Source organism: Pongo pygmaeus, chromosome 5 (assembly GCF_028885625.2).
Source record: "Pongo pygmaeus isolate AG05252 chromosome 5, NHGRI_mPonPyg2-v2.0_pri, whole genome shotgun sequence".
NCBI lineage: Eukaryota > Metazoa > Chordata > Mammalia > Primates > Hominidae > Pongo > Pongo pygmaeus.
The window spans coordinates 167,982,635-168,003,429 of record NC_072378.2 but is presented as its reverse complement, the minus strand read 5'-3'; the positions used below and the strand labels follow the sequence as shown (position 1 = coordinate 168,003,429).

General features: G+C 46.4%; 2 long non-coding RNA genes across 2 annotated transcripts; both read right to left on the bottom strand.

Moving 5' to 3' along the window:
- Nucleotides 1–369: 369 nt before the first annotated feature.
- On the bottom strand, nt 370–5,927 carry LOC134739668 (uncharacterized). Its single transcript, XR_010126537.1, has 3 exons — nt 5,848–5,927; nt 2,005–2,051; nt 370–770 (listed from the first exon to the last, which is right to left on the bottom strand). It is a non-coding gene; the product is annotated as an uncharacterized LOC134739668 (long non-coding RNA).
- A 7,990-nt stretch (nt 5,928–13,917) lies between these two features.
- Nucleotides 13,918–17,801, bottom strand: LOC129038440 (uncharacterized). Its single transcript, XR_008503152.2, has 4 exons — nt 17,699–17,801; nt 15,817–15,915; nt 15,210–15,291; nt 13,918–14,132 (listed from the first exon to the last, which is right to left on the bottom strand). It is a non-coding gene; the product is annotated as an uncharacterized LOC129038440 (long non-coding RNA).
- Nucleotides 17,802–20,795: the final 2,994 nt, after the last annotated feature.

Below are 20,795 nucleotides of genomic sequence, written 5' to 3'. Positions count from 1 at the left end.
GGGAAGGAAGAAATAAGTGCTTGGGGGGCAGAATGCTAGTTTCTGGAAAACTCCCAAAGCTTTTGTCAGAGGTGCTGCACAAAGTAGCCACGGGCAAAACTGGAAAATCCATTTCTTAGATCTCCCGCCCCTCATCTCTTGTTCTCTACAATTTCTGTAATTACTCCAGGTATCTGGCATTAATTATCATGAAACAAAAGTATTATGATAAACAATACAGCATTTTAGCTTTCTCGGGGGGTATCTGTACTCAAGAGAAATTAATAGTTTAAACCCAAGGAAAAATGTGTATGATAGAAGTTCCAAGGTCAATATATATATATATACATATAAAAATACATGGATATATATATCCATCCATCCATCCAATTCAATTAATATTATATTTATTGAGCTACTATTTTATTCCAGGAACTTATCTAGTTACAGTAGCAAAGCAGTTTCTGCCTTTGTAGAGCTTTCACTCTAGCTAAGTACCTTTTTTTTTTAAAGCAGTTTACAAAGCAATTTCACATTCATCATTTTATGAGTACCTCACAACAAATCTTCCAGGAGCCTGGTATATTAGTCAGCAATTGCCATAATAATGCTAAGTAACAAGTCATCCCAAAACTCCATGGTGTATATAGGACCATGCATGTTTTTCACTCTCAGGATCTGTAGGTCATTAGGGGCTCAGCTGATCCACGCAGGTTCATCTGGGTCGGGTGGTGTCTTGGCTCCAGGCTGTGGGCTGAATCCTGGTCTGTCACATGTATGTTATTCTGGGGCTGAAGAAGCACAGCTGCTTGGGTCATCTTATTTTCTTGAAGGACCACCCGCACACAAGAGAGTTAGCAAAGCATGCGGGGACCCAGAGCTGGCACATGGATACTTCTGCCCTCATTCCACTAGTAAGGCAAGCCCCACGGCCGTGGCTAATATCAACGGTGGGGATATGGAATCTGAGGTTGTGGGGAGGACTCTGCAAGTCACATGGCAAGGGTGGATGTACAACCCTTTCTAAGGGGTTGGAAGAATTGGGATCAATAATCTAATCTATCACACCTGGAAAAGTAGCACCATCCCTGCTTCACAGATGGGGAAGCTGAGTTTCAGAGAGAAATGATTTGTTCAAGTGTGCGTGGTTATTAGTGTTGGAGCCAGGACTTATGTCTGAGTTTCAGAGAGAAATGATTTGTTAAAGCACGCATGGTTATCAGTGTTGGAGCCAGGCCTTTTGGCTTCCAGCTCAGTGCTCTTTCTTCATTGCACTATTTCAGCTAAGCACCTACCTTGAAGAGGTAGAAGGTATCACCTGAATGTCTTTCATTCACACCAAATAGGCTATCCTGTTCTGCCATCTAGAAAGCTTGTCCTGGCATTATGGATTCTAGAAGGCCTGCTTCAAGCTAACAAAGTTGATGCCAACAGTACTTGTTTCTTCCAACCTGTGGCTACTTGGAACCTTCGCCTCACTGCACCTCTGTGAATCACTTAATTGCTGCATATCCAGGAGGTGGAGGTAAAAAGGGACTTGGGCCCCATGGAGAATAGGATTTTTTTTTTTTTTTTTTGAGACAGTTTCATTCTTATTGACCAGTGCAATGGTGTGGTCTCAGCTCACTGCAACCTCCACCTTCTGGGTTCAAGTAATTCTCTTGCCTCAGCTCCCAAGTAGCTGAGATTACAGGCGCCTGCCACCACACCCAGCTAACTTTTTGTTGTATTTTTAGTAGGGACCGGTTTCACCGTGTTGGCCAGGCTGGTCTCAAACTCCTGACCTCAGGTGATCCACCCGCCTTGGCCTCCCAAAGTGCTGGGATTACAGGCATGAGCCGCTGCGCCTGGCTGGAGAATAGGAATTTTTTGTCCATCCCAGCTCCACCTCATCCCCAGGGCAGGATGGTAGAAATGGGCATTAAAACCAGACACCCAAAGGTTCCAACACATTTGATCATTAAAAGACAAACTGAAAGCCAAAATGAGGTTCTCACATTGCTAAGATGAAGCCCGGCTACCCACATTATTTTTCTTCATGCTGTAATCCTTTAGGAACAGTTCCAGGGCATCTGTCAAGAGACATTAAAACACAGCAGGTTTGAGGAACTTATGACTGCCTCATTATTTTCATTAAAGTGTTTATCTTCCAACAGCCACATTGATACATTGGGTGTCTAGAGAAAGCGGAAAGGTGTTTCTGCCATGTTGATGAAAAAGCCAAACTCTGTAAAATATTTTAAAAGGTTTATTCTTAGCCAGCATGAATGACTATGGCCTGGATACGGTCTCAAGAGGTCCTGAAAAAGTGTGCCCAAGGTGGTCAGGTTGCAGTTTGGTTTTATACATTTAGAGAGGCAGGAGTTACAAGCCAGGAAATAAGTCAATACATGGGAAGTGTATGTTGGTTTAGCCTAAAGAGGTGGGATATCTTGAAGCAGTGGATGCTTACAGGTCACAGGTGGATTCAAAGTTTTCCCTGATTGGCAATTGGTTGAAAGAGTTAAGCTTTGTCTAAAGATTTAAGAAGTCAGTTGAAATGCTTGAGCAAGAAAAGCGGGGGTTGTAGAAGCCAAGGTTCTTGCCGTGTAGATGAAGTCTCACAAGGGGCAGCTCTCAGAGCACTATACCACAGTCAGGTTGGAATCTGGCATCTTATTACCACTAAGAGTGGGTTTTGTCAGTCTGATGGTCTCTATTTTAGTGTTAATATTGGTCAGTTGTTTCTAAACTTCAAAAGTGGCGGGGGAGGCATAACAAGGTGTGTCTGACTCCTCTTCCCATCATGGCCAGGAATTCAGTGTTTCAGGTTTCTGTGGGGTCCCTTTGGCACAGATGGGGCTCCATTCAGGCAGTTGAGAGCCTTAGATTTTACTTTTGTTTCTAGCATCTTATTTTCCTGCCCTGGGCTCGGAGATCTCCCTTTGTCTGCCTTCTGCTTGCTGCTGGTTGAGAGATCAGCACAGGTCTCTGATGGCATGGACACTGTTTTCCAAGACAGGGTTATCTAGTCTTTACACAAGGGATTACATTTAGCTACACTTCAAGTATTTTCCTTCCTCCCTCCCTTCCACCCTCATTTCCTGCCTTTATCAGATGAGCCTGTCAGGCTGAATTCTGAATACTTGTCAAGATCTTTTCTGTTATATTGCTAATGATGAACAACTTTAAAAATGCCTTTAAATGTAAATCCATCCCAGCTAATGAGGAAGATCTGACCCATCTGTTCTCCGGGCACATTTTCAGCCTCAGAAGGGAGGCCAAAAATACCACTTTAAAAACTGCAACAAGACCCAGAAGCCTGTTGGAATCAGGTTTCTTTGGAAGCAGTGAGCTTCAGGCATATGTACTATGCAGGCATGGTACCCAAGTCTCAACAACTCACAGGGAGGGCAAACCAGCACCTCCCACCTCCGTCAGCAGCCTCACACAAAGCAGGATGGTGCAGTACCCAAGGCTCAGCTCTCAGAGAAGGCAGACCAGCACCCCTTCTCCGTCAGCAGCCTCACACAAAGCAGATGGTGCAGTACCCAAGGCTCAGCTCACAGAGAAGGCAGACCAGCACCCCTCCTCCGTCAGCGGCCCCACACAAAGCAGGATGGCGTTTTCTCCATTCCTCTGTGTTGTACAATTTTTTTCTGGTGTCCACACAAACTGCCTTTACACTGGATTTCAGGAGACATGGGAATTAAAATAATTAGCATATTGAAAAGCTTTCATTCAAATGTCAACTCAGTTGACTTTCACATTTACCTTTTAAATATGACTATTCCCTGATCAGATCATTGCAGGGGGTCACATTTTAGGCCTCTGTGTTTTTCCTTGGTAGGTTGGCAAATGCACTGAGTTACATTTCATTTTTTTGTAGGAAGACATATAAGGGGACTTCAAAAAATTCATGGAAAATACATATTATAAAAAATAGTGCATGCAAGGCCGGGCACGGTGGCTCACGCCTGTAATCCCAGCACTTTGGGAGGCTGAGGCGGGCGGATCACGAGGTCAGGAGATTGAGACCATCCTGGCTAACACGATGAAACCCCTGTCTACTAAAAATACAAAAAAATTAGCCAGGCGTGGTGGCAGGCACCTGTAGTCCCAGCTACTCAGGAGACTGAGGCAGGAGAATGGCATGAACCCGGGAGGCGGAGCTTGCAGTGAGCCGAGATCGCACCACTGCACTCCAGCCTGGGCGACAGAGCAAGACTCTGCCTCAAGAAAAAAAAAAAAAGTGCATGGATATCAACTTTTTTGCACAAAAATAAATTCACACTAACTTGTTATAACACGTCTGAACAGGGTCTAATTTGAAGTACTAAAAAGGATAAGACATCAGTTTGAAAAACCCTCTATCAGAGCAACATGAACTCTGCTAAAATGAAAGCAAGAAAAACATTAAATTTATGGTGAAGCTTGGGTGGAATAATGGTGACATCATTAATGCTTTATAAAAAGTTTATGGGGACAATTCCCTACAGAATTTAGTGGGTTACAAATGGACAACTCATTTTAAGAAGGTGTGGATTTTGGAGGCAACACCCTTCTCATTTGGGTTTGTCACTCTGGGCCATTTATCGAGTGACTCAAAAGGCTGCCAGTTTTGAATGTGATGGAGAACAGGAGAAGGCTCTGCAACAGGTCCAGACTGCTGTGCAAGGTGCTCTGCCTCTTGGGCCAAATGACCCAGCAGATCCAATGGTGCTTGATGTGTCAGCAGCAGATAAGGATGCTGTTTAGAGCCTTTGGCAGGCTCCCATAGGTGAATCACAGTGGCGGTCTCTAGGATTTGGGAGCAGGGCCCTGCCCTCTTCTGCAGATAACTACTCTCCTTTTGAGAGACAGCTCTTGGCCTGGTACTGGGCTTTGGTGGAAACTGAACATTGGACTACGGGTCAGCAAGTCACTATGCAGCCTGAACTGCCCATTATGAACTGGGTGCTTTCTGACCCATCTAGCCATAAAGTGGGTCGTGCACAGCAGTGTTCCAGCATCAAATGGAAGTGGTATATACGTGATCGGGCTCAAGCAGGTCCTGAAGGCACAAGTCAGTTACACAAGGAAGTGGCTCAAATGCTGCTGGTCTCCACTCCTGCCATCGCCTTCTCCCCCCGCCTGCACTGTTGGCCTCATGGGGAGGTCCCTGTGATCAGCTGACAGAGGAAGAGAAGGCTAGAGCCTGGTTCACAGATGGTTCTGCATGATATGCAGGCACCACCCAAAAGTAGACAGCTGCAGCACTACAGCCCCTCTCTAGGACATCCCTGAAAGCAGTGAAATGAAACCTTCCCAGTGGGCAGAATATTTCCGGGGTTCCTCTGATCCTGTCCCGCAGATGGCTCCTGGGAAAGGCTGATTAATCAGCTGGGTCCACACTTCTTAAGTCTAAAATACGATGATTTTAAGTCAAGCATGGGATTAGAACAGTGGTTATCAGCCATGGAGGTAACTGTGCCCGTCTCAGGTTCTTGGGAAGGGAAGGGAATCACTCATCCCTGACGGCTTCCTGGGCTGCCCCTGGGCAGAGGCTGGAAGAGCTTGTGTTCTCTGGGCCACATTGCTAAGATTAATAACATGTATGGACACAGTGCAGGGCCTGTGGGATTTTTCACTTACTCCCACCACCGACAGCCTCAGTTCCGTGTCTGAAGATCGTGTGCCACCCTCCCTGACTCTGAAGAGCCTCACGCCGGGTTCACAGGCTCCTGGAGACACTGAAGTCTGACCTGGTCTCCAAGCCACTTCCTGAAGGAGCAGAGTGAGCTCCAGCCCCATTGCGCATTAGCAAATCGAAGTGGGAAACAAAGACAGCTGCTGGGGACTTGGGCAAATGCCCTGTTTCTGTCCAGCATAGCCAGGGTGATCACCCACAGTGGCGACTTTCTTTGCCTTAATCAGTCAGTGGAGCCATCGCTGACGTTCTTGCCTTTTCTTTCTTGCAGGACGTTGACAAAGGAACGCACGCTGACACTCCCACATGAACAGCTGGCTGCTTCCCAGCGTCCTACGGGAGAGCTACAGGCTTCTAGGCAATGCTGCGTGTGGTCTGTGGGGGAGCCTGGCCACTCCTGGAGGTTCCAAGGTCAAAGAAACGCATTCCGGATGCAACGGATTTGATCTTGGAAAGCTGCTTTGAAGATACGATAGCTATTCCTTATTGTTCACTTTAAGGCAAACAATGTAGACATTTTTCTGTGTCAGGCTCCTCTGTGAAGTTAGTGAAACGGTAGCTTAGTTTGCTCCCGTCTCCTGTTCTGCTGGTTTTCAATTGTGCGTCACTGAATTGTCATCAGAAGTCCAGTCCCGACTGCGTGTGCGAGGCCGGGGAGGGAGGTGAGAGGCGGCCTCTCGGACACACTCTGCTATGGGCCGGAAGCAGGAGGCACCCTCTTCGTGATGATCTCCGAGAGCTAAGGAGAGACTCCAGCACCCCTCCTTCTCCTGGTGCCTTGTCCATAACTAAGCGTCCAGAAGTCTCCTCCACAGGCATTTTCTCTGCTCATTCTCCTGGCAATCCTGTGAAGGAGACGTGTTCTCCATTCTACAGGAGAGGACTCTGAGGTTCAGAAAACTCAAGTCAGAGAAAGCATGAGGTTGGACTTTGCTGCTTGGCCCGCGTTGGACTGTAGGCGGCTGCTGGAGCTGTGTGGCTTTGGGTAGGTGGCCTGGGCGCTGTGTCTTCACCAAACGCACTTCCTTTCCATCCTGGGTGCAAGGCGAGCTCTAATCCCAGCCTCTCCTGTTGGGCTCAGCAATGGAAACAAGCAGTGGGGCCCTGCGCTCCATGCAGAGTGGATCTAGAACCTTCCGAGGACTTGAAGCCCTCAGAGGTGGACAGGATGGGGAGACACAGAGACGGCCTGGGAATGACCTTGTAGGAAGTCGCTTATCCACCAGGAACTCTGGTGCTGACCTTTTTCTAAGCGAAAGTTAACTTCTGTTGGATTAAGCCCCTGAAGATTGGGCTTTAGCACCTGTTGTGTTACCTGCACTCAGACAAACCAGGGCTCCTTACTCAGCCCTTGGAGTCTTGGCATTCTCACCTCTAAGGCAGGAGGAGTCGTGATACCTGCCTTGAGGAATTTGAGCAAAGTTAAATGACCTGAACTATCTGGGTGTTTCTTGACCGATGTCCGACCTTGGGAGGTGCTGGATGAATTTTTATTTCTCTGCTTTAAGTCAGCCTCTCTACCTTGTTGCTCTTCTCAGCTGCCTTTCTCTGAGCCTCCTTCATCACTCTGTTCCTTTCTGTGAGATAAAGATCATTACAACTGCCCTAATATTTCAGTGCAAGACGTGCCGTGACCTGACATTGCTCTACCCCACCTCCTGCCACGATCATTCTTTTGTAGCAATATTCCTCCAGCTCCATTTCGTGCAATGAGTGGAACAAGAGTCAGAACACCAGGGCGGCTGAGCCTGTCGATCAAACCTCCACCTAATGACAGACGTACTTGAGTCCCACAGTCATAAGGAGGATGAAGTCTCTCCCTGGCTGGACCTGGACTGCAGTCACACTCTAAGAGCTCCTCATTCTACACCTCTTCCAGTGGGCGTTCGGTCAGAGACAAGCTATGGCACCGGCTCCCGGAAGCACGGGAGGACTCCCGGAAGCACCAGGGACAGAGGCCGCACAGGTGACCTGAGGGGCTGTGCACAGCCTTTGCTTCTGAGACGTGCCGGGAGCACGTATCTCCACAGGCCCAGGTGCCTCTGGCAGCCCTCAGAGCAGGGCCCTCTTCAACAAGGTGATAGCAGAAGGGAAGAAACGCAGAGGTCTGTCTCACAGCTTAGAGCAACCCAGAAGCTTGTTGCCCCCTTTCAAGGGAGAAACGCGGGGTTTCGCATCAGGAACCTGTTGAGGAAGTTCTCATCAGGCTCAGCAACACACCCAGGACCAAACCCCATCAGTGATGACTAAAAAATGTGTGTGGGGGCTGGGCACAGTGGTTCATGCCTGTCAATCCAGCACTTTGGGAGGCCAACGAGTGAGGCTCACTCTAGCTCAGGAGTTGGAGACTGGCCTAGGCAGCATAGTGAGGACCTATTTCTACAAAATAGTAATAATAATAATAAAGCCTGGTATAGTGTTGCACGCCTGTAGTCCAAGCTACTTGGGAGGCTGAGGTCGGAGGATCTCTTGAGCCCGGGAGGCTGAGGCTGCAGTGAGCCATGATTACACCACTGCATTCCAGCCTGTCTGACACAGGGAGACCCTGTGAAAGAAAGAAGAGAATGTGAGAGAGAAGAGATAGCGAGAGAGAGAGAGAGAGAGAGAGAAAGACAGAGAGAGAGAGAGAGAGGAGAGAGAGAGAGAAAGAAAGCACTTTTTCCTAAATTAAAATAAGTGTATGTGTACATATATGCATCACACACACACACACACCCTCTGTTATTAATCGCTCACTGTGCACCAGGCACTTGCTGTCTGGTTTACGCCACCTTCTTGGTACACACAACCATAAGCGTGTTTGAGGTGAAAACCTTGATCAGCCTCAGTGTCTGGTCCCAGGTCCCACAGCCGGTAGCCAGGGAAGCCACAGGCTGAAACTGGGCCTGACCGCTAGGCCAATGGTAACCACCATGCCGCATGGCCCCCAAAGGGTCATGTCCAGCTCTGGATAAACTTGTCTGGTTAGTTCAGGCTTTCATGGCGCGGCATAGAGGACCCCAACTGTTCAGCACTCATTGCTGCCTCCCCAGTTGGCTGTGGCCTGAAACTGCCTAGATTCAGTCAACACTGTTGCCCTCTTGCATCAGCCATTCAGGGGGTGGGTACCCATGGGAGGGCCTCAGCCGGGGCAAAGGTCCACTTCTGTCTAATCAGTGTAACTTTGGAAACAATCCTTTTGTGCCGGGACAGAGTAAACAAACTTTAAATGTGAATTTGCATCAATTGAACATTTCTAAAGCTGACGCTTTTACCTGGTGGCCCACTGGGACCAGGACAAGGCAGCAGGAGGGGCCCGATGTATGACAGAGGAATGTGTGGGCAGCCCTGCATTTGTGTTTTGCCCTGGGCCCCTGAATCCTGCAGCTGGCCCTGGTAGAGAGCTGAGAAGTCAGAACAAAGGACACCTGCCCAGAGGCCGCATGGAGGTGGGGGTGGGGGGTCTGTGTTGATGTTGATGCTGGAGAGGTATATGACGCCTCTCTTACCCCACTTTCTGTCATGGCCTGAAGCAGTCTTTCAGGTTAAATTTTAAGAGTGTCCTGGCCATGGAGGAAATGCATTCAGATGGTTGTGAGACGGGATTTTTCCTTTGACCTCGACCCCCTTTGCGGGGAAGGAACTGTAGTGGCTCATTTCACACAGCGTGTGGTCCGTGGACAGCTAACGGCCCAGCAAGGGGTCAAGGTCACAGCCTTCTGAACCTGCCCTTTTTGACGCCCAAGTTCTTGTTCAGTGTCCAGGAAGAATCAGGTCACACAGACTGTTTGAATGATGACAAAGGCAGAACTGGAAAGGGGGTGGTGTGGAAAGAAGGTGATCTTGGCCGGAAGCACAGTCACCCCCGGCCGGGCTCCCCGTGGAAAACGACACCATCTGAAGTCAGCGCTGTCTATCTGGAGTCTCTGACACTCAGCCACTTGCATCCCCACCGCTCAGCAGCTCGCATCGCTGACTGCTTGCCTCAGCAGCTTCTTTGCTCTGCCAGCTGAAGTCTTTGTATGGGCACAGGATAGGAAACAGGGAGGGCCAAAAAGGCAAACGGGTCAGCTGTTTTCACTTAAGGCCAAGGTTCTAGGCTTGAGGGTGGAGTTTAGTCAGCAGCCCACCCACTCTGTATCAGCTGGGGGGCCTTAGAAATGTATTTTTGGTTTACAGGCTCATCTGCCTGTGGGGCCCTTTGTGACTGCCCAGGCGAGCCCCTAACACCAACCTGCTCCTCTCTACTGCCTCCTTCTAACCCAGGTGACATCAATCACTTATTCTCTTTCTGCTTTTTGCTCTGGTCCTGGGGGAAGAGGGTCCTTTCACTCCTTTCCTTTCCGGGCTTGTGCACGCCGGGTCAGGCCTCGTCTCACCGAGACTGCTCATCTTTTCAGGCACCAGAGCAATGAGGAAGCAGGACTCAGGCCCCTGACTCCTAACTCCTGGTGAAGCCCACCCTGAGCTCAAGAGCAGAGCTGCCCCCATCGGGTGTGGAGAGACGGAGCCTCCTCCCCAGCCATGCCTCCTTATCGGCCTACGGGAGCTGCTGTGGCTCTGACCCCTGTACCTGGCTCTGTCGACTGGAATAGTCAGTGGGCAGCCAGCACACTTTTGGGTGCTCTGTATGAGTGGGATTTTCTCCTGATTAGACATTTTAAAAGATTGTCAACAAAAAGAACAAACTCTGTAAAACATTGGAGAGATTTATTCCTAGCCAAACGTGAGTGATCGTGGTCCATGACACAGTCCTCAGGAGACCCGGAGAACGTGTGGCCCAGGTGGTCAGGGCACAGCTAGGTTTTATACATTCTATGGGGCATAAGGCATCAATCAATACATTTAAGCTGTACATCAGTTCAGACTGGAAAGGTGGGACACCAGGAAGCAAGGGCTTCCAGATCACAGGTGGATTCACAGATTTTCTGATTGGCAGTTGGTTGAAAAGTTCATCTAAAGACCTGGAACCAATAGGAAGGAAATATCTGGGTTAGGATAAGGGGTTGTGGAGACCAAGGTCCTTACTAGGCTGATGCAACCTCCAGGTAGAAGGCTTACAGAGAATGGATGGTAAATGTTTCTTACCAGACTTAAAAGGTGCCAGAAACTTAGTGGAGTATTTCCTGGATCAGGAAAAAGGCCTGGAAAGGGAACAGGATTTTCTACAGAATACAGACTTTCCCTACAAGAGACAGCTTTGCAGGGACATTTCAAGATATGACAAAGAAACATATTTAGGGTTAAAATATTTGGATTTTCTTCCTTATCTGTCATGTGAAGTTATGCCAGAGTAAGGTTGGAAAGAGCCGAGTTACACAGGGTTAGTAAGACCCCTCCAATGAGACTTTGTGGTTTGTAGGGCAGACTCCCCAGGCCCCTTAGGTAGGAATTTGGGCAGGAGAAGAAAAAGGTCAGAGTTTAGTTCTCAAGGCACAGACTTATGTTCTTGACCCTCCTTCCATCTGGTTGTACATTCAGGCTAATGGAAAAATCCTACATATTCCACGGTGGGTCCGTCCTCCCTCCTCCTGACTAAAGGGTTCTAGGTGTGTGTGGTGATACAGCTGGGACGGTTATTCCTTCCAGAAGCTTCATCTTGTTTCTCCTCCTTCTAATGTCCAAATTCCTGCCTCACTCACTGGGGTCTTTTGCTCTATCATTCACACATTAACACAAGGCCTGGATGCAGAAGGCTGATTCCTGTTAGTGCCTGTGGTGGCAGCAGCGGGCCATCTGGTGTGGCCTGGCCCCTGCCCTCACGCAGGCTGCTGCGGGGCGTGCATAGGGAGGAGGTGGACAGCCCCCTCCCTCCACCTGCTGCCCTGGAGGCCGCTGGGATGGAGCTAGGCCGGGTCCAGTTCACCCACTGGCGGGTCAGCGGTGCAGTGGGGGAGTGGCTCCTCGGGTAGAAAGGGGCCTGATGAGGAGCTGGGCCACACTTCGGGGATCCGGGGCAGGAAGTGATAGTGACACCTGCTTAGGGGACCTGGCCAGCTGGGCACCCACTGTGCCCACCCCACGGAGGGTGCCTGGTTCCTGGGTTGCAGGAGGAGGCTTTGCGTGGGGGCTGCCCAGACCGTATCCCTGGAGTCTGCCTGGCGTCGGGGTGACCACTAAGCCTGCCATTCCTGACGGTGGGGCCTGGGGCCCACGATCCACTCTGCCCCGGGCCACCCGTGAGTACCGGGACAACAGGGGGAGCTCGTGGCAATGTTGCCTCTGCCCTGGACGCTGGCCTGGGCCCAGCAAGGATCAGGAGCCCCTGCCTCAGGCTGCAAGGGGTCACAGTTGGGGCTGTGTGCTCCACGGAGTGGGTGGGCCAGGAGCAGGCAGCAGCACCGCCAATCTCTCCCGCGCGGCTGCAACCGCCCAAGTTGGGGCGTAGACACGAGCCTCTGTGTGTTCTCGGAGGGCTGAGAGTAGGCAGGAGCCCTGCGCTGCTGGGTGCCGTGGCACTCCTGGGTGCCGCCCAAATTGGGGCTGCTGACCTGACCTCCTAATCCAGGCAGGTAGAAGCCCCACCCTCCTGGACAGGGCTGCAGGGCAGCTGTAGATCTGAGCCTCCCTTTGCTCTTGGGTGGGTGGGGGCAGGCAGGAGCCCTGCATGCTCCTAGGTGCTGCTGCACTCGCGGAAGCCGCCCGAACTGGGGCTGCAGGCAGGAGCCCCCACCCTGCACACCTGCAGTCGCCCAAATCTGCCGCTGCAGCCTCTGGCATCCCTGCACTCTTGGGGGCCAGGAAGGCCACGCCTACCCTTGCAGGCTTGGAAGTGCCTGCTCCCGCTGCCTGGGTTCTCCCTGCTATAAGCCCCTCTCTGATCTTGGTACAAAGTCAGGGCAAGCCCCAACACCATGAATGGCAGGGATGTGAGACCCAAGCAGTTTAGGTGACCTGCTCAAGTACACATGCTGTGCACAGTGGCTGAGCCTGCTCCTGTCACGTCCCAGGAGACTTCAGAGTCCTCCTGATCCCAGCTGTGCTGTGCTCCTCCTTCTGCTGTGGGTCCAAGGCATGTTTTATACCAGGACTCCTCCATGTTTGGGAAAACTTCAGGGGGCACCACTGCTGTTATTTCTCCTCCCTTTCTCAAGTTTCAGCAAAAAGTTCCATCCATGGGTAGCATTCTTTAGAATTTAGACTTGTCAATGATCAGCAAGAATTTAGACTTTGTCAATCTCAAGAAAATGATTATAAAATCCAGACAGTGTTCCAGGGCTATGTGACAAGCAAGGACACCAGTAACTTAGTTCATTAGATGCCTTCCAGAGACAGGATGCTACTTAGACAAGTTCCCCTGAAACTCAGGGCTGCAAGGGTCTCTAGATTGATTATCTGCAAATGCAGCCATCTGCTTCCTCCTATGACACTTCATTCCTCTGCCCTGGCTGCACTGCAGACAGACGCTGGGGAGACCTCGCCTTCTCAGGGTGGCACTGTGTGGAAGCCAGGGCTCACCCGGCCCTGATCCCACAGGGTGGCAGTTTTTCATTTTTAACAGAGTTACAGAATCATCTACACGGATGTCACCCTAAGAGTTGCAATCCCCAGGAAAAGTTGTCATCCATGTCATTAGCACAGCTTGCTGTGTGTTCTGTTTTGATTTGAGCTTTGATTTTTAATTAATTCTAGTGAAAATCTTTTAATGAAAATCTTTGCTTCAAATTTGGAAAAGGTAGACAGCAACCTGCAACACACAGGCAGATGATCAATAAAAGTCCTTTCACTGAAGAGTGGTGTGAAATCGCTAGTTAAGACATACCTATTAGATATGTTTAAAAAATGTGTTTCAATGGGAAACTATAACACATACTTCTGGGCTGTTCATTGTCTTTGAACTATTTTACAATTCTTTGCAAAGTGCAGGTAACTGATGGAGATATATAGACATAGATCTATCTATCTATCTATCTGTCTATCTATCTATCTATCTTCTGCCCTGTCTAGTAGTGATTTTTACTAGCTTCTTTCTCCTGTAAAAAATTTAAAAATAAATAAATAAAAAACAGTTTTCTTTCCATTTGCAATTCATTTCAAAATTCCTTTACTCCCTATAAATTTGTATTGTTTTCACTTTTCCTTTAAACTATTTCTAACATCTGCCTAGTTCCCTTCTATCATACGTGTAAAATAAAATCTTTAACACTTGTGCATTTTAATATCTTGGTGCAAGTCATTGTATTACCTTTTTCTGAAAATTATCTTTCAGATAATATATAAAGAACATGCTGTACTGTTTAGATTTTTTTTTTTAATTTTGCAAGCAACCAGAATTGTATTATTACCCAAATCAATGTTCCTGAGCATTTGGTGAGCAGAATTTTTAAGGAAAACTTGGTGGGTGCGGGAGAAGCCAGTGAGCTGGGAGCACTGATTGGTCAGAAATGAAATCACAGGGAGTCAAAGCTGTCTTCTTTCACTGAGTCAGATCCTGGGTGGAGGCCACAAGTCAGATGAGACAGTTTATCCTTCTGGGTGGTGTCAGCTGATCCATCAAGTGCAGGGTCTGCAAAATAGCTCAAGCACTAATCTTGGGAGCAGTTTAGGGAGGGTCAGAATCTTGTACCCTCCAGCTACATGACTCCTCAACCATGATTTCTTATCTGGTTATTGTTAGCCCTACAAAGGCAATTTAGTCCTCAGGCAAGAAGGAGGTCTGCTTTGGGAAAGGGCTGTTATCGTCTTTGATTTAAACCATAAACTAAGTTCCTCCCAAAGTTAATTCAGCCTAGGTCCAAGAATGGACAAGGACAGCTTGTAGATTAGAAGCAAGATGGAGTCGATTAAATTAGATTTCTTTCACTGTCTCAGTCATAATTTTGCAAAGGTAGTTTCAATCCCTCCCTTAGTGTTTTATAACACCTTAATCTTGAGGTTGGTTAGTCTATGAAGATGGGAAAAGACCGCGGATCGCTCTGGCGTCTTTCTGCTGACAGAGGGCATAGTGGGAATGGGAGTGAACCCCAAGGTGAGAGGAGTGAACCAATTTGCTGCTGTCTGGGCGACTCCTGCAGGTCTGGCTGGGCTTCCAAGGCTTGCAGGGCAAAAGCATTAGTACCTCATCTATAGTTTCAGTACAGTATTTAACTGAACAGTGTACCATAAGGTAAATAACGAGTCCTAGGATGAAGAGTACAATTCCCAATTTTAAAAGCAATGATTAGAAAGCATGAGTTTGGGGACTTCTAACCCACAAAGAATTTAGGATTTAATCCAAACTGCAGAAAAAACTCAATAACAGCTAACAACAGGTGTACTATAGCTTTCTTTTGAAATATAATTTTTCTCTCTTCAGTCCCCATTTTTATTAAAAACAAATCATGATAGAATTTATTTGTTTACAAAATAAACTTTAGTCTTCTTGTACTTGGCCTGATCATTTGCAGCAAGAATAATTATTTTTCACTTAGGCTGTTTTTAATGGGCTTTGATGGAATTCTGTTCCATGAGGAATCCCAGATACGACTTTTTAAAAGCCAAGCCCAGCCATCAGTTTGTACTCAAATACCTATGAGTTGGGTAAATTCTCCTCCTTGAGGTCCAGAGATAACTTGGGGTTATCTAAGTGACATTCATTACTTACCACAGGTCAGGAACCTCGTACAGGAACTGTGTAGATGAGGTATGAGGTCAGATTCCCCAAGAGACTTATATCTGATTATAAACTGCCAAAGCAAGACAAAATGTCTGTGTACGATAGAAGTCTTAAGATAGCCACTACTAAGCTACAATTGACTAGGAATTTTGTTTACTTCTGTGGCATACAACAATTTTGTATAAAAATTATAATTATTAATAACATACACTAAATTATATCAGAATTATAGAAGTTTCCCATAATTTTGGAACACATACTAATAACATATCTATACAAATACAGTCCAAAGAAAACCAAACACCATTCACTCTTCTATTTGAAAGTTTTTTTCTCTATTCTAATGTCACAATCTCCAGGTTATTAATCAGAAATCTTCATTGAAGAGCACCTGTTAAATTTTATAGCTGATTATAAAACCAACTTTTAAAGAGGAATGGCAGGGCACAGTGGCTCACACCTGTAATCCCAGCACTTTGGGGGATGGAGGTGAGTGGATCACCTGAGGTGAGGAGTTCGAGACCAGCCTAGCCAACATGGTGAAACCCCGTCTCTACTAATAATACAAAAATTAGCCGAACGTGGTGGCACACACCTGTAATCCCAGCTGCTCAGGAGGCTGAGGCAGGAGAATGGCTTGAACCCGGGGAGGCAGAGGTTGCAGTCAGCTGAGATCATGTCATTGCACTCCAGCCTAGGCGACAAGAGCAAAACTGCATCTCCAAAAACAAAAGAGAACCAAAATGAGACAACAATTGTCTGTGGATGACAAAAACATTTTAGGGCAGCCACAGTTAAAGACACAATTGGCAAGGAAATTTGTTACCTCTGTGGCACACAGTCATTTAACATAATAATTATAATTATTACTGATAACATATACTAAGTCATATTAGAATTATAGGAGTTTTACATAATTTTGAAATATATGTCAATAACATATTTACACAAATATAGCCCAAAGAAAGCCAAACACCATTTCATATTTGACAATGCTTTCTGTATGATTTTTATACCATATAAGCCAAATGTCATTTTTGGACTTTAAAGAACCTAATATCTAAAAGGTTAAAAAGAGACATAATTTATAATTTGGTTTTGGAAAGTCTGTCAAATATCAAAGGTTTAAAACACTGGATATCACAAAATAGCATCCTAGGTCACCATAAGTCATTCATTTGGCCAAAATGATAACTCCAAAAATTTTTAAAAGGAAAAATCTTTAATAGAGGAGACTTAGCTTTCCAACAAGACCCAGTGAAGATTGCATGAGGCCAACTGAGTCTGTCTTTTCTCTGTCCTCCCCTTTTTCCCTGCCACTTACCTAAAAGAGGAAACAAAACCCTTTCATTATCCTTTAATATTACATAAAAATTGTCTTCAAAAGAGAAAACCAAATTTCATGTTTGCGTTAGTGCATCTTTCATGCTAAAGCTAGTTTTTCAATAAAATTTTATATATTTGTCCAGTTTTAATTAGTTTGACCATAAGGTAAGATTTTCATGAACTTTTTAGAACCCTTTGCAATTTTCCATCAAACAGCGGATCAATTTTCTAAGCAAACCCTATTATTCAGACACATGGGCCCAGACTCTGGCCCTGTATCAGTATGGTTTTAATGTTTTAACCTATGGAGAAAAGCTAAATAATTTCTTTCAAATCTTAGCCAACTTCTTTATACCCACAGATTTTTTTTTTTTTTTTACAAGATCAACCCTTTGCAAACCCTTTTCACTTTGAGTAAGCCTTCAGTTTTATCCCATTACTCTCTTTTAGGTTAACACTCTTTAAAACCCTCTGAACTAGACAAAATTACATTCCCTTTAACAGAAGCCATATTCCCATACCTTCTTATAATCTTTTACCAAAAACACATTCCCTACACACCATGTATATATAACTGTTTCTTCAGTGGTCTCAATTTCATGTTACATTGTTAATTCTTAGCAGCTTTTATTTTTAGTGAAAACCCTGATGAGTAAGTGATTTTAATTATGTACTGGGTGGAGCCTAGGACATCAGACAGAAGTGAAGATAAAGTCTGACTCTTTTCAGCATAGCTAGGGGCATGGCTCTCCACAGGTCCCCAGGCCTCCTCTGTCATCTAATCCTCCAAAGTAGGTAAACTGAACAATGTTTCCAAAGGAAACAGTTTGACCTTAAAGCATTTAGCAAATCTGATATCTGACCTTAATTTAGACCAAATGCCTACATTTTCAAGACATGTTATTTTACCAGTAATCTTTAAAACTGTCTTTATTTCCAAAAGATTACTAAAGCCATTTGAACAAAAAGGCATTAAAGTTTTTTCTGTCAAAATATTTCGTTTACATGCTTATTTTTCTAAGCCAATAATCAGTACTCTTTTATACATAAACATCACACACACAACACATATAAATACGCAGACAGAAAGACAGAAGATTTAGCACTTGTAACATTTTTCATTTGCCAGTTTTCTTAATTGGATTACTGACCTCAGGGTGGAGCCCTTGAAGGAACACAGTCAGGAAAGCATGCATTTCTAGGGCCAAATAAGCAGGAACAGTTGAAGGCAAAGACAGATCTCCAGAGTTAAGGGTGCCATTTTATACTGGATCCTGAATCTTCAAAAGGAGGAAAATCCTACAGGAGAAGAGACAGTGCAATGCTTCCTCCGTGCATTTCATCAAGGCAAGGCCACCCAAAGCCAATCAGCCCATCCCCCACGGGAGCCTCATCTCTCAGCTGAGGGGGGGGCGTTTCCATGTCTTCCAGGTGTCCACGAGCATTTGTTTCTCTGATCCAAGTATGCAGAGTCAAGTATCCCTCCATAACTACTGTTAGCCATCCCCTAAAGTATTTCCTACCTAGTTATTACACACCAAAGCTCTCTCGTAATGTGAAGTAATTTCTTAAAACCCCCAGAACTCAAAACTGTCAGATAACACAATGCAAAACAGAACAGAGCTTTTGATTTTGAGAGGGATCTGTCCGCTTTTAGCTCCTAGGGTTTCATGAGGAAAACAGAGCTTTTTTCCAAAACAGGGTCTGTGGTGCCTCCTGTTTTTTTCAAGGAGTACCAGGCAACCAGAAGTTATCTCAGGACCTCTCATGTGTGCATTTTTGTAGCAAGACAAAAAAATTGAGAAAAATAATTCAGTCGACTGAGAAGAAAAAAAGCTTTTTTCCAGAAAAACAAGATCCAAGAAGGGAACAACATAAATGCCATTTAAATATACCTATAGTTTGTTTATCCACTTTTAATCAAGCTGACTTTTAACCAGAGCGCTCTTAAAAAAAAGTCCTTTTAAATTTCTTGTTACCCGACTTTAGCCAGGTGGCCAATATTTCTGGCTTTTGAACTTTACCAAAGGTGACCTCCCAGGTGCTTCAAAGACATGGTAAGCAGTTTCCTTTTTACAAGATTTAGAATCTTCCCAAGGTAGTTCAGAGAAAGGAAAATTCAAGAGAAGAAATCAGAAACTCCCGGCAGGGGGTGGGGGGGGAAACAACTCAATAAATGGCAAAGTTACACAAATAACAAATCAGAAAGGAATAATTCCAGAAACCATCATCAAAAGGCAAAGCCTTAACTGCTGAGTTATGGCATTGAGCAGTTTTTATTGCTTTTCCCAGAAGGATCCTAGCGAAGCCAATTTCAAGCTTGCCAAGGCTTTTAACTGGTCAAGAAAATTTTTAGGGCTATGACATGAACTCTAAAATTCCTGTCCTCTAGATGGCAGAATCCAAGAGAAAGTGTCTGCACCAGGTCACAAGGTTAAGCTCTTAAGGACACAAAACAAGACAGAGATATTTCATCTGGTATTGGTTTCAGGAACCCACAGCAAAATTTGTAACTGACCAGTCTGCTGGGCTGGCTTGTAATGCAGGTTATGGGGTCCTAAACCCACGTTCTAGCCTGTGATATCCCTCTGTCCATTACAGAACACAGAAAGACAAATTCTCAGGACAAAGTACACCAGATTTGCTATAACCTAAGAGTAGTCTCACAAATCCCCTGTCTATTAATCAAACCCTTGCAGAGAGACAAATAGTGATGATTACTGTTTACACAGACAGAGAAAGAGAGAGGGAGACCAGAAACTTGGCTGGTAAGAATTTCTTACCCTTTTTGCTGGCATACCAGGTTTCCGGGCTCCCTTTCTCTGCAGCTTCCAGAAGAATGCAGCAGCTCTGATGAGCCTGCTCGCTAGTGCCATGGCTGTGGGGTTCAAACCACTTTACAAGAGAAAATCACCCCTTTCTGTGTTATGGAACCACAGACAAGATTCTTAATTTGCAAGATGCTGCCCAACAGGCTGCCTGGGGAACGCAATTAACATTTTCCATCCCAGCGAAATACACATAACAAAACAGACATGAATCACCTCATTCAGCAACCACTATCAGCCTGGCAAAGTCCAAACTTTCTCCTGTTGGTCTCTGTTGTCTTTGATCTACCCCAGGTGGGGTGGGATGACCTCCAAAGGGTAATTCACAATGGGGTCTCTGGGCAAGGCAAAGAGCACATAGTCACCCCGAGACAGGCCTGCTGAGCGTTTTTCAGGGCTCACCAAATGTGACCAGACAAATAAGGAGGGTTCTCTGAGTTAGGCCTGCTGAACGTCCATCAGCAATTCCCTCTGAGATCCCCTCCACATATACAAACACACATAAAGACAAGATGAACACAGGGTCTTCCAAATCAGATCCCTAACCAAGAACTCCAAGAGTATCCCTTCCAAACTGTCCTTCTATTCTCCATCCGAGAAATCTCCTCGAAATCTTCCTGACTGAGGAGAAGTCTCCCAAACCAAGACTCTTTCTACTAGTTAGAAAGAGCCAACTGAGGCTGGGCGCAGTGGCTAGCGCCTGTAATCCCAGCACTTTAAGAGGGCAAGGCAGGAGGATCACTTGAGGACAGAAGTTCGAGACCAGCCTGGCCAGTGTGGTAAAACCCCATCTCTACAAAAAATGCAAAAATTAGCCGGGCATGGTGGTGCATGCCTGTAGTGCCAGCTACTCAGGAGGCTGAGGCAGGAGAATCACTTGAACCCAACTCAGGAGGCAGAGGTTGCAGTGAGCCAAGATTGAGCCACTGTACTCCAGCCTGGGTGACAGAGGGAGACTGTCTCAAAAAATAAATATAAAAGAAAGAGCCAACTGAGACCCCCAGGAGCCAAACTGAGACAGACACCCCAAATTGGGTTATAGACACAGACACCCCATGGTGGAGCTACAAGCCAACATCCCTCGGTGGGGCTACAGACACCCCACCGGAGGGTACAGAACCAGTCAGCAGAAGGAAGGAGGCATTGGCAATGCCTAGGATACTCACCAACCCAGACATCCTGCAATGGGGTTACAGACAGATACCCCACCATGGGGCTACAGACAGACACCCTGTGATAGGGTTACAGTTAAGAGATATCTCCCCAGGACTATAACTCTATTGCAATTAAATCCATGCACATTGCGTCGGCAGCGCCCCACCAACAGAGAGAATACCACAATTAGCCCCTAGTCCGAGAGAATTACATGGCTGCTTGGTCTGGCCTCTGGATCCATCGCTGGAGGGGGGGCTACTGAACC